Raw genomic sequence first — 13569 nt, forward strand, 5'->3', positions numbered from 1 at the left:
GACTATCATATATTGCTGGAAAGCCCAGGATGTCTACTTTCCAACGCCGTTGAGAGCGTGCCAATTGGGCTTCTGTAGCTCCAGAAAATCCACTTCGAGTGCAGGGAGGTCAGAATCCAACAGCATCTGTAGTCCTTTTTAGTTTCTGAATCAGATTTTTGCTCATGTCCCTCAATTTCAGCCAGAAAATACCTGAAATCACAGAAAAACACACGAACTCATAGTAAAGCCCAGAAAAGTGAATTTTAACTAAAAACTAATAAAAATATACTAAAAACTAACTAGATCATACTAAAAACATACTAAAAACAATGCCAAAAAGCGTACAAATTATCCGCTCATCACGTAACTTTCAATCCGTAGCTTCGATTGATGAGCTGTTAGTAGCCACATGTTTGTCTCAAAATTCTCTAAAAAACCCACCATAAATTTTGATAAGAACTATGCAATTACTCACCCAGTCTTTCTCCCATAAAATTCAAAAATTTTAGGTTCTTGGGTTTTGAGATTTTGTGATTTAATGATGTTAGATGTGCTCTATTGGTGAGAAATTACTGGTGAATTATTGATATTGGTAAATCCTGTGTTGATTATAGTGAAATTGAATGGTGTTAGATTAAAATGTATGATTTGGAATCAAATTGGTGGTGGTAGAATGCTTGACTTGAACCTTGGAAGCTAGATTTTCACTTGGTGAGGAGTTGGAGGGTTGGAATTTTTGGTAGAGGCATTTTGAGGTGCTCCGAGCTTAGAGAGGAATCGGTTAAGGTATGATTTTGGTTTCTCGTAGATAATATTTAATGTAACATGAAAACATAGGCTAGTTGACCATAGGATAAGTTGAACTATGTAACAAATTGAGGATTAGTAATCTTGGTGAAAATGTTGAGTTTGCCTATGAGAATGTGTTGCTTGTTGATTGATGATGAGGAATTGATAATGATTGTGAGTTATGATAATGATATCTTGATAAATTATGAATAATGTTGTTTTGATTATCAATTATTTGGGTGGAAATTGATGAAGTTGGATATTGGTGTGTTGTGGAAGGGATGGAGAGGATATGGATATGGTTTGAGCATAATTGATGTTGTTTGGGGTGTGAAACTTTGATTTGAAATTGAGAATTTGGTAAAATAGAGGTAAGGTGCTTTTTGGTAAAAACTTAATTTTTAACGAACTTCAGCGGACTATAAATGGAGCCTAGGATTTTGGATTTAAATGAAATTGGTTTCAAAATGAATAGAATTTCAAGAGCTTTAAAATGGTTTAAAGTTTACAAAAATTAGAGTTTTATAAAGGAAGTTATGGACACTGAAAGTTAGGAGCAGAAAATTGAATTTTTCTAAGTTGCAGGATTTCTAGTGTGCTTTCATACACACGCTATCGTGCGCACGCACGAACCAGAGCCTGTGGTTGAGCACATGCATACGCACGAGGGGGTGTGCGTACGCACACCCTGAGGATTTGCAAGTTGTGCATACACACACTATGATGTGTACGCACGGGTTGGGAAGTTCTTCTGGTGCGTGTGTACGCACAAGCACCAAACTCTGTTTTTTCCTGTTTGACCTTTTTGGCAAGCCTATAAACCTATGAAACCACTGTTTCGATAAAAATTCACCATTTTGAATTATCAACCATTCCTCTGATTTTCTAAACCTTTTTAATACTCGTTAAGGGTCTGATAGCAAGGTTTTAAGCATTGGAATATGTCAAATAAGTTAAGGAGATATTGAGGAAGAATGGCAGAGAGAATCACTAAGCATTGAGATAATAGTAACGCTTAAGGAGAGAGGGATTGATAAAGATGGTGAGGATGATAATGAATTGTGATTGTATGATGTATGCAAAACTATGATGAATGATTCTAATGAAAATGATGAAGTATGATTGGTGACTGTGAATTTAAAGTTTATTGATTGCCTGACAAGGACAGTGACATAGTCTTGCTTGCTTAGTGCATTGTCGTAGGGATGATTATTTTATCCTATATATTGTTCTCCCATATTTTTCTCTGGTTGCAAGGTGAAAAGACACACTGTAACACCCTACCATACCGAGTCTTATGCTTAAGTCATAATTCAGAGATGGCAAGGTATTACGACCTCTAAAATAAAAATTTAGTACGTATAGTAGTATGAATGATTGATTATAACTAGGAGCCTTTATAGAAAAAGGGTAAACAAAAAAATCGCGACTCGAAAGCGCAACACTCCGATCGGTAACGTAACGAACAAGGATAACCAACGCGAGATTATATATATATACAAAAGAGTGTCAAAAACAGGAATATCAAGACTTAAAATCCGATTGCGAAGATAACCGGTCCGAGCATAGCAATATATACATATGATAAAATAAGGAAAACCCCAAAGGAAACCCAAAGGGACACAAATACAGAAACCTAATCTCCAAAATCTCCCATAAGAGGAGTAATCACAGTTTGTATTATTTAATGGAGATAAAAGTATCTAAGCAAAACATATAAACTAAAACAGAGTCCCCAAGAACAAAGGATCTTCGCTAATCCAGAAGTCTCTAGCAGGCCTTAGCGAGAAACCTCACGTCCTGCATCTGAAAACCACAAAATCCGCATGGGTGAGAACCAGAGGTCCCCAACATGGTAACAACTTCCACATATATAATACATAATAATAGAGAAAAGCCAAAGGCAATCCTAGAACTTCCTCCAGATAATATCAAAGCTTATAAACAAGCTAAACCATAAAGGGCATCTGACTAAAGATCCTTCAGTCTAACTAATACTTCCCTTTCCAATTCCTTCAGGCCTCCCAACCACCAGCAGAAGTATAATATAGCAAACACAGTTATATCAAACAAGAAATATACAAATAGAAACAATTAAGGCATTTAGACAATTAGCAAGTAATATGCAGTCAAATAGGCAATCTCAAACAATTCATATAGTATGCATATGATGAATGCCTGTCCCTAGTGGCTGATGATATTATCTGTCGGTTATAGAGCCAACCCGACAAGTCCTGGCAGCTAACCGTTGGACTGTCCCTCTGTCGTGTCTCCCCAACTCGAGTTATACTCAATATAAACTTGATCATAATCATGATCCATATCCATCACCCTCACTGGTGAATATTTATGGGGGTAAGCTCATCCGGGGCTTTCACAGTGCCCGGCCACCCTGACGACATAGGGTCAAAAGAGCTTCAAGTCTCAACCTGGAGCACGTGGTGGCTAGCCACTGCTTTCCCCCAGGGAAACTCTCATCTCCGATAATGGAAGTGCAACATTCACAATTCATTCAACAGCATATATTCATTTCTACTAGCCATAATCATGGCTCCGCCGTAACACGGCAATAATCTAGCCATCCGGCTCACGGTTAAATCCATAACCAGCCATTTCATTAACAATTACGACCCTTCGGCCCATGGCATAACAAGCACTTTCACCACTATCCTCCGCCTCTCACATAATCATGCTTGATCCTCATTGATCATTCATTTTTCCCTTGCTTCACTCGCAAGTTACCGCGTCCCCTAGCTCCTTTTCCCATTGCTAGGCATATCATAATTATTTAAGACATAAGTGGTGAGATCGGAGGCTTAGAAGTATGAGATTTGGCTTTTAAAACTCAAAAATCAACTTTGGGATGAAAACAGGTCCACGCATACGCGCACTCCACGCGCACACGTGGATGGCCACCAAAACTCATCGACGCGTATGCGTCATGCACGCTAACGCATGGATTGAAAATTAGCCAATCGATGCGCACGCGTCAGCCACGCGTACGCGTGGGTACTCTCGGGCCCCAGGCACAAAACTGGCACAGTTCAGGCACAACCCTCTGGAAAATGGCTGGGCATTGGGTGCAGCACATCGGCGCACCCGCGCACACCACGCGCACGCGTGGATGGCGCTTTCGAGAAGAACGGCGCGTACGCGCTAAGTGCGCCTACGCGCGGGGGGTCATTCTGCTAAAAATTTTTCTAAGTTAAAAGCTGCAGAATTCACAAATTCAACCCCAATCTTCCGACGGACATAACTTTCTCATTTTAAATCGTTTTTCACCCGTTCTTCGAATGGCATGGACATCCCAGATCCAATTTCATTTCTAAACAAATTTGGCACAAAACAAAGATCCGTAGTCCAAGTTATGTCCCGTCAAAGTATGCCCAAAAACTATATTTTCATACAAAACCACAAAGTGCCATTTTCAAAACAAACCATTTTCAACTCTTTTCAAAATCAATCAAAACATGCCAATTTCATCCATTCTCTTTGAAATCAATCAAAATATATCAAATTCAACATCAAGCCTCCTCAACTCACACATTGACACATTACCACAATTTACAAAATCACTATCCCATCATTTTAACCCACTTCACCCCAAGTGGCTCAAACTCAAACACATTGATATGTCATATACTCTTCCTCATGCCAATTTTCAACAACACCAATTCCAATAAATCATCATTGTACACAATCAATATCATACCCACCATCAACATGGTTCAACCCATAATTCAACCATAACCAATCATCAAGCATATATCACAACATGCATATTTCTCATACATCATACCATTAAGGCATCAATAATCATCATCACATATATGACCACATCATATATATCAACCATTCAACAACACCAACAATTCAATGCCTATCTTAGGGCCTCTAGCCTAAGTATTTCCTACCACATTACATATTAGATACGAAAAACCGAAACCATACCTTAGCCGATTTTCCAGGCTCAACCGGAGCACTTCCAAACCACTTTTTCCTCAAGCTCTCAAGGCCTCAACACCTCCAAGAACAGATTTTTCACCACCAAACCCTTTTCAAGCTTTTTAATATCACCAATCAAGCTCCAAATTTCACATATACACAACCTAAGCCACAACCATCATACCCATACACAACATCTCTAAACCCAAACATCATAGAACCACAAATTACACTAGGGTTGAGAATCTTACCACACCCAAGGTCCAAGGAGACAAGATTAACCTTCTCCTTCAAGAGAGTTAGGTCCTATAACATCAAAGAGCCCAAAATCTCAACATTTTTGCTCATGAAACTCGAAAACAAGGCTGGAAATTCGAAGAGAAAAATGTGGCTTACCTCAAGATTGATTGTATGGGTTTTGTAGAGCTCTTCGCGGTGAACACGTGGCCACAAACGGTGCAGCAATCGGAGCTCTAGATCAAAAGTTATGGTGGTTTGAAGATCAAGTGAGAGATAGAAGTTTGAGAGAGTGTTCTTCCCCCATCTCCTCTCTTTTTCAGCGTGTGTGAGTGTTGTGTGAGGAGAGAGAGTGCTGAAAACTAGGGTTTTAGGGTTTAGTTATGTTGGGCCAAGGGCCCACTTTGGGTCCGGTTGGCCCGGTTTGGCCCGTTCGGTCCAATCTTGGTCCGAATTCTATAAAATTGGTACCAAAATTCTCGTCTCAGTCTCCTCTATTATATTTAGCCATAAAAAATCACATTTAGAGCTTTCTAGAATAAATTCTCATTTATGGGTTAATTAGCCATTAATTAACCGGGTTTTACACACACTCCTTCGTGATACCTCCAGGAGAAGGTGAAAAGGCACTTTCCTTCGTTTATGATTCTCCTGGGGATGTGCAACCTACAGACCATATCCGGGTAAGCTATCGGGTGTGTCAGATTCTGGCAGTTTAACCGACATGTGATCTCATGGCCAGTAGGATAGGCATGCATCATGTGCATTTGTATTATTTTGTTTGAGTTTGGAATTTATTTTTGTTTGTCTAACTATTTAACTGTTATTAATTGCTATCTGAGCTATTTGCTATAGTTGCATCCTATTTGTGTTTTTCTTGTCTGTATTGTATATCTCTACAACTAAGAGATCCCTCGTGTGGTGGAAGTATGACGAGGATTGTTCCACCAATGATTCGGAGGGTTGGAGGAGAGTGAGATTGAAGTGTTAGGTTATATTTGGATTAGAACCTGAGTACCTTAGATAGTTTACCTAATTTCTGGTTCAATTTATAATTCTAAGTTTTAAATCTGATTGTCGGAATTCTAGGATTGCCTCTGGCTTTTTCGAGACCTTATACATTATGTATGCTGGCATATTTACCATACTGAGAACTCCTGGTTCTCTTTCCAAACATATATTGTTATTTTTCAGATGCAGGTCAAGAGGCACCTCGGTGAGCGTCTGAAGTTTTCTTTGCAAGCAAAGCTGGTTATTTTGGGATTACTGTATTTTGTTTTATGCTTTATATATGTATATAGATTCTCCTCTATTTATATTTTATGTTTTGTCCCTCCTAGAGGTCGACTTGGAGAAACAGGTGTATGTATCATGTCTCTTGGGCTGTTTTTAGGTTATATATACTCTCTCTCTCTCTTTCTCTCTCTCTCTCTCTCTCTCTCTCTCTATATATATATTATTTATCCTTCTTTTCAATCTTGCATATCCTTTTTAAGCTTAACCATTCGATTGCGATGTGATTTCTGTTACGCTTTTGTTTAGCTCCCTTTTTGAAGGCTATTAGTTATAACTTCTTCTAACTATATTGTATAATTATTTTTATTTTTAGATGTTGTAGCACCTCACCACCTCTTATTTACGTCCTAGGCATAAAGCTCTGTGTAGTAGGGTTTTACATTATGCTACTTTTGAATTTATAGTTACGTTATTATTTATGTTATTTTTGAAAAATTTAAACTCTAATTTTTATTTCAAATTGCTTAGTTATGTCATATTATATGACATAGAATTTATCAATGTTTCCTCAACTTGGTTGCTTATATACGTTTCTTCTATGTCTAATAAGGTAATTTTTTTTCAGAATGTTGTGATTACATCATTTAGTTATTCAAGCATGAGATTTATTTGTGATTTTGAATGTATCTATTTTCTCTCTTTAATTCGATACTTTAGATTTTTTCTTACATGCGTAATGAAATTGTTAAGGAAGTGGATGGCATGGGTATAGTTGATACCATAGACACAGAGGATGGGCTTCATTATTATGATTGTAGGGAGTTTATTTACCATTTTGAGTATGTGGAGCAGAGAATGAAGAAATGTATCGTGAAGATTTAATTTCAGAGGAAGAGGGACTAAAAGGGAGATGATGTATTTGAAGTTGAATAACTATGTGATGAATATATTTGACAATTGGATATTGATTTTGAAGAGAGTTGGATGATGTAGTTTTGGATTCCTTGGAGGATGATGGTGTGGATGGAGGTGAGAAATATACAACCCTATCACCCTAAGTCTTACCTCTAGCCGTAAAGCAAAGGACAAAAAATGTCACGACAGTTTTAAAGCTCATACAATAGTATATATGGAAAGAAATTATAATACTAGAAGTCCGATGAAGGAATATAAGCTCAAAATTGCATTAAGCAGAATTACAAAGCGCGAAGAGTTCACACACGATAACTAAACAGGTAGGCAAGATAAGAATAGAACATATAAATATACAACCTTGCGTTAAGACCCCAAGATACAAGGTAGCAGCTAATAAATAAACAAAGTAAAACATAAATGTGATATACAAAAGGAACTAGTCACAGGCTGTGGAGTTTATAAAAGTCTTACTTCCTAATGTTTGATTCAATTCTAAGGATTATTTTTGTTCTTAATCTTATGAACTGGGTGGAACGAGAGTATGGCCCTTTTCTACATGAGTTCTTGTGATTCTCGAGAGAGTTATCTCGCTTGAACTACAACTTGAAAACAAATTCCTCTTAAATCGCTAATTGCATTAACTAATTTGTATATGTGACTTATAATCCTGTTAGTCTTGGGTAAATTAGGATTTTCGTGGCGCTAAACTAGTTTTTTGAACTTCACCCTCTAATCGGAATTAAGTGACCACAAGAGTGGCGGTTGATGAAGGTTAGAGGAGGCTAAATCATTAAGAGATCAGGGTTTAGATATTTAAAGTTTGCCAATGAATGAATCATTCATTGTTAAAATAGTTGGTAAGATATTTTAATCCGAAAAAATAAACATCTTCGAGACCTTAACTATTTTCTCACACTGCTTTCACACCAAACTGTTTATTTTGCCTTCTTTAATTTCTTATTTACTGTCTTATGCGAATTGAATCACCAACCCTTTTCTGATTTGCCTGACTAAGTCCAACCAGACAACCATTGCTTGCTCAGTCTGACAATTCTCGTGAGATCAATCCTTACTCACCTGAGGTATTACTTGGATGACCCAGTGCACTTGCGGATTAAGCTGCATGAAATCCTAATTTGCGCACTAAGTTTTTGGCGCCGTTGTCGGGGATTGTTTGTGATTGACAACTTCTAGTTGTCTAGTTGCTTAGATTAGGTATTTTTTATTAGTCTTGCTTATTTCCTTTTTCTTTTAATTTTTTATTTTTAAATTTTATTTATTTTTCCTTAATTTTTGAATTTTGATCTATTTATTTTCCCTTAATTTTTTATTTTAAGTTTGGTTTCCCTTTAGTGTTTTTCCTTTTTATTTTTCAAAAATAGTAGTGTTTTTCCCCTTTTAGTTTTCAAAATTTTCGATCTTTTTTTTTGTGTTTTCAAAATTTTCAGTTCAGTTGTTTGCTTTATTTTATTTTATTTCTTTTTTTTACATAGGATACCTCACTGGGAATTCTTTACACTATAACATAGAGATTTCCCTTTTCTTTGTTTTCTGTTTATGTGTGAAAAGAAACAGGAAGGCATTATGGAAGTGGATGTTGTGGATGCAATTCTTGCTCAGAACAAACTCCTATCTCAATAGATGAATCTTATCCCTCACGAATTGAGTAGCATGCAGAGCTCAATTGCTAAAGCTCATAGTGCTCCTCTAGATGCTCTTTATGACATTAGTGGTGGCTTCCCTCAAGGTAAGCCTTATAACTATGGCCAATTGGCCAGTGTACACCTGAGTAGGTTACTTACATGGGAAATTCCTCCAGAAACTCCTATGACACTCCTTATTCTCACATTTTTAATCAACGGTAGAGGAATTACTCAAGCTTTGGGTGGAGAGAGCAAGCTCAGAGACAGCAACCAAATTATGCCAGCAATTCTCAGGATGGTTTCAATCAGTATTAATTCAACAACCGTCCTTCTCAGCCTCCTCAACCTTAGAGTACCCCTGAATTAGCATCCATTGTTGCAGAACTCGCACAAAGCCAACAAATCTTTATACAGAAAGCCCAAGCCTCTTTTAGAAATCTGGAGATGAGAATAGACCAGATAGAAAAGTGAATACCTGAGAGACCTGTCACTCTTCCCAGTGACACAGTGCCTAATCCAAAAAAAGAGTATAAGGCCCTCATCATGGCCAAAGAGGCCAAGCCTAAGGAGGTGCATGTTGCTAAGAAACTAACGGAAGAGAATGCACAAGAAAAGGCTAGAAGCACATTGTTACATGTCCTATTGGTGGCGCAGGAGCCTGAAGTACCACAAATTCAGAAGCTTCAAGAGGAGACCAAGGATGAGCAATTTACTCAGTTCTTGAAAATTTTTAAAAGGTTACACATCAATATTCCTTTTGCTAAGGCGTTGGAAAAGATGCCTCCCTATATGGCCTTCATGAAATGCCTACTCTCTAAGAAGAAGGCCTTAAAGGGAGATAAAATTGTGGTCTTGACCAAGGAATGCAGCGCACTGATTCAGAGGAAGCTACCTAAGAAGATGTCAGATCCTGGAAGCTTTCTGATTTCCTGTACCATTGGGGCTATCATTTTTGAGAAAGCACTATGTGATCTTGGTTCAAGTATAAATCTGATGCCTTTGTCTGTGATAAGGAAGTTGGGCATCCAAGAGACACAGGCAATAGGGATAACCCTGCAATTAGTTAACAAGTCTCTGAAACAAGCATATAGACTAATGGAGAACGTACTTGTCAAGGTTGGAAAGCTATTTCTCCCTACAGATTTTGTGATACTTGATATGGGAGAGGATGCAAATGACTCTATCATCCTAGGAGGACCATTCCTAGACACTGGAAGAGTCGTAATAGATCTTGAGAGAGGTGAACTGGTACTGAGAATACATGAGGATTACATGGTGTTCATGGCTTTTAAACCACTTCCCCTTTTTGACAAAGGAGGTACTTGCATACAGAATTCAGAATTTAAGCTTCCTCCCTTGATTGGAACCAATACTATTCCCCCTGACATCAAACCTAAGTTTAGTGTTGGGTGCGCACTAACTACCAAGGAGGGAGTTCCTAAGAAGAAGGTGCCTAGAGGTTGGAGAAACAAGAAAATTTCTACTGAGGACTTCTCACCTGGCATGAAGGTGGTGTTCACTAGAAGGCTAGTCATACCACACACCGTGAACAAGATCCTGTCCCTTGAGTATATTGAGCTGATCCATGATAGCACAGGGAAGAAGTTTACAATGAGAGGTGAAGACCTGAGCCCCTATGACCCTCCTTAGAGGAGCTGACCGTCAAGCTAGTGACGGTAAAGAAGTGCTTGTTAAGAGGCAACCCAACCATAAATATCCTTAATTTTATGTCTATTTTATTTCAGTTTAATTTCAGTTAGATTTTTATTTTATTTTTCATTGATTTTCATAGTTTTTCTAGGTTTAATCTAGTTTGTGATCATGCACAGTGCTTAGAACAGGGATAGGAGGACTTAGAAGGAAGAACAGAACGCTTTGGAGCAAGAAGGTTCTGGCGCTAAATGCCAGGCTGGACATTTAATGCCAGAGAAGAGGCAAGCAGTCCTGGTGTTTAACGCTAAAAGAGCACCAAGGGAGTATGGGTGTTTAACACCCAAAAGGGGGCGTTCTAGCACTACTTTTTGCTCCCCCTAGGGCGTTTAACGCCCATTCCTGGCGTTAAACGCCAAAAAAGTTTTAAATTTTAATTTTTCCCTTCTATCGGGCATTAAACACCAAAAAAAAAGTTTTAAATTTTAATTTTTTCCCTTCTATCACTCTTATCTCTTTTGTATTAATTTTACTCATCCATGTGCTCTTCATGTCCCTTCTCGTTTTCAGTTTTCTTTGCTTAAAGACAAGCAAACTTTTAAGTTTGGCATTGCAGAGCGAGCTCTCAGTTTATATTATCATCAATGAAACCAAAAGGAGGTAAATCATAGAAGAGCACAGCCTGAGGAGGGAGCAGCAACCACTATGACTGAGGTGGTTGAGTTTCATTACACCTTTCCTTATCTTATCTTCTGTTTTTCCAGTATTTTTAGCTTATTTCCTATTTTCTGTTCTAGCTTTTGCATGATCACTAGTAGGATGTCCTTGTTTTCTAGTTTAGTTCTCTATTTTGTTATTTTATATTTATTTTGAAAGATGCCTCATGTATTGCTCACTAAGCTTAAAAAACACAAATTTAAAAGAAAAATAAGTAGTAAAATGCATGAGATTTGAGTTATATATTATGAATTGTTCTGATTACTTTGATGTTGTGGCTTTATCTCTATTTCTGAATGTATGGGTTAAATAGTGCATATTTGATATTGGAGTTGAGAATTTTGGTGCTTGAAGAACAGGAACTTAGAGAAGTATTATAGATTCTCTGAAATAAGAAGAAGATTAATTCTTGAAGCAAAACAAATAGAAAAAAAGAAATAAAAAGAAAAATCAAAAGAAAAAGGTCCAAGGCTTTGAGCATCAATAGTTATGAGGGTCAAGCTCAAAAGAGTGGTTTTTCCTAACCATATGCTTGTGGTGTGAAAGTGTCAAGTAACCCTTGAGACTGAACACTTAAAGTTGTGACCAATTGCTGTTACAAAGTATGCCTGAGGCTATGAGCACCACTGTTTGGGAAAAATAGAAAGAAAAATTAGAATTCAAGGAGTTCCACAGTTAAGTACTTGTGGTGTTCTTGTTTTAAGTTAAGCTTGAAGACAAAACACTTAGAGTCATGGCTAGGCTCAAGGTGCAAAGCACCAGTGAAAAGAAAGAAAAAGTTGTGTTCAAGAATCAATTAGAGCCTAAAGAAGAGAATCTATAATATCATCCGAGTTCTGGTTCTGAAGGATGCCAATATGTCTGAGCTTCAAAGGATGGTGAAATGCCGAAGCTATTCAGAATTAGAGCATCACTAGCCCCATTCAGTGACTAGGCCTAAGCTTAAATGATAACTCAAAGTCTTAAGCATCTTCTCTTCTTTGTCCTATATTATTTTGGTTGCTTGAGGACAAGCAACAATTTAAGTTTGGTGTTGTAGAGCATCTTATACCCTTTTTACTAGCATTTTTTAGTTATTTTTTGTTAGATTTTATTTAGTTTTTCTTGCTTTTAGTGAAAAAATCCCATTTGGATGCTAATTTGAGTTGTTTTAGTATTTTTATAATTTCAGGTAAAATTCGGAGCAATTTGGCAGAGTTTGGAGCAAAAAAGAAGAAAGCTGCAGCACCCTGTTTAGCGCCAGCAAGGGATCTCAGCTTGCACGAGTTGCACTCCCCTTAGGGCGTTTAACATCCAAATTGGTGTTAAACGCCAGCAGTTGCTCAAATCTACACTGAGGTGGGCCTCCAAGTGGACTTAGCACTTCTTAGTTTTATTTTATTTTCTTTTTGTAATTTTTAATTACAAACAATATCTTTTATGTTTAGAATTTATTATTTTATTTTATTTCCTTCTTAAATTAGGTCAATATTTAAGGAATAAGATGCACCCTTTCTAGGGCATCACGTATCATTAGACGGCATACCTTTGGAAGAACTTTGTTTATTCTTTGTAAGTCATGAGCAACTAAATCTCTTGGTTAAGGTTAGGAGTTCTGTTTATTTCCATGGATTAGAACTATTATTCTTCTATTTTAATTAATGTTTTATTCAATTTTAAGGATTGTTTTCGTTCTTAATCTTATGAACTCGGTAGAACGAGAGTATGACCCTTTTCTACATGAGTTCTTGTGATTCTCGAGAGAGTTATCTCACTTGAACTATAGCTTGAAAACAAATTCTTCTTAAATCGCCAATTGCATGAACTAATTTGAATATGTGACATATAATCTTGTTAGTCTTAGGTAATTAGGATTTTCATGGCGTTAAACTAGTTTTCTGAACTTCACCCTCTAATCGAAATTAAGTGACCACGAGGGTGGCGGTTGATGAAGGTTAGAGAAGGATAAATCACTAAGAGATTAGGGTTGGACATTTACAGTTTACCATTGAATGAATCATTCATTGTTAAAATAGTTGGTAAGATATTTTAATCCGAAAAAATAAACATCTCCGATACCTTAACTGTTTTCTCACACTGCTTTCACACCAAACTATTTATTTGCCTTCTTTACTTTCTTGTTTACTATCTTATGTGAATTGACTCAACAAACCTTTTCTGATTTGCCTGACTAAGTCCAACCAGACAACCATTGCTTGCTCAGTCCAACAATCCTCGTGGGATCGACCCTCACTCACCTGAGATATTACTTGGATGACCTGGTGCACTTTCCAGTTAAGCTGTGCGAAATCCTAATTCGTGCACCATGGGGCGAACCACAACCCTTGCGTCTACCCAGGATGTATGTTCTAATATGCCCATGAGGAACAAAAGAGGGGTCCCTAACCTCCCACCATCTTGTTGGGAGCGATTTTACAATAGCGGGAGGAACAAAAAAGGGGATCTCACCTTCCAC

Source organism: Arachis duranensis, chromosome 7 (genome assembly GCF_000817695.3).
Source record: "Arachis duranensis cultivar V14167 chromosome 7, aradu.V14167.gnm2.J7QH, whole genome shotgun sequence".
In the NCBI taxonomy this organism is placed as follows: domain Eukaryota; kingdom Viridiplantae; phylum Streptophyta; class Magnoliopsida; order Fabales; family Fabaceae; genus Arachis; species Arachis duranensis.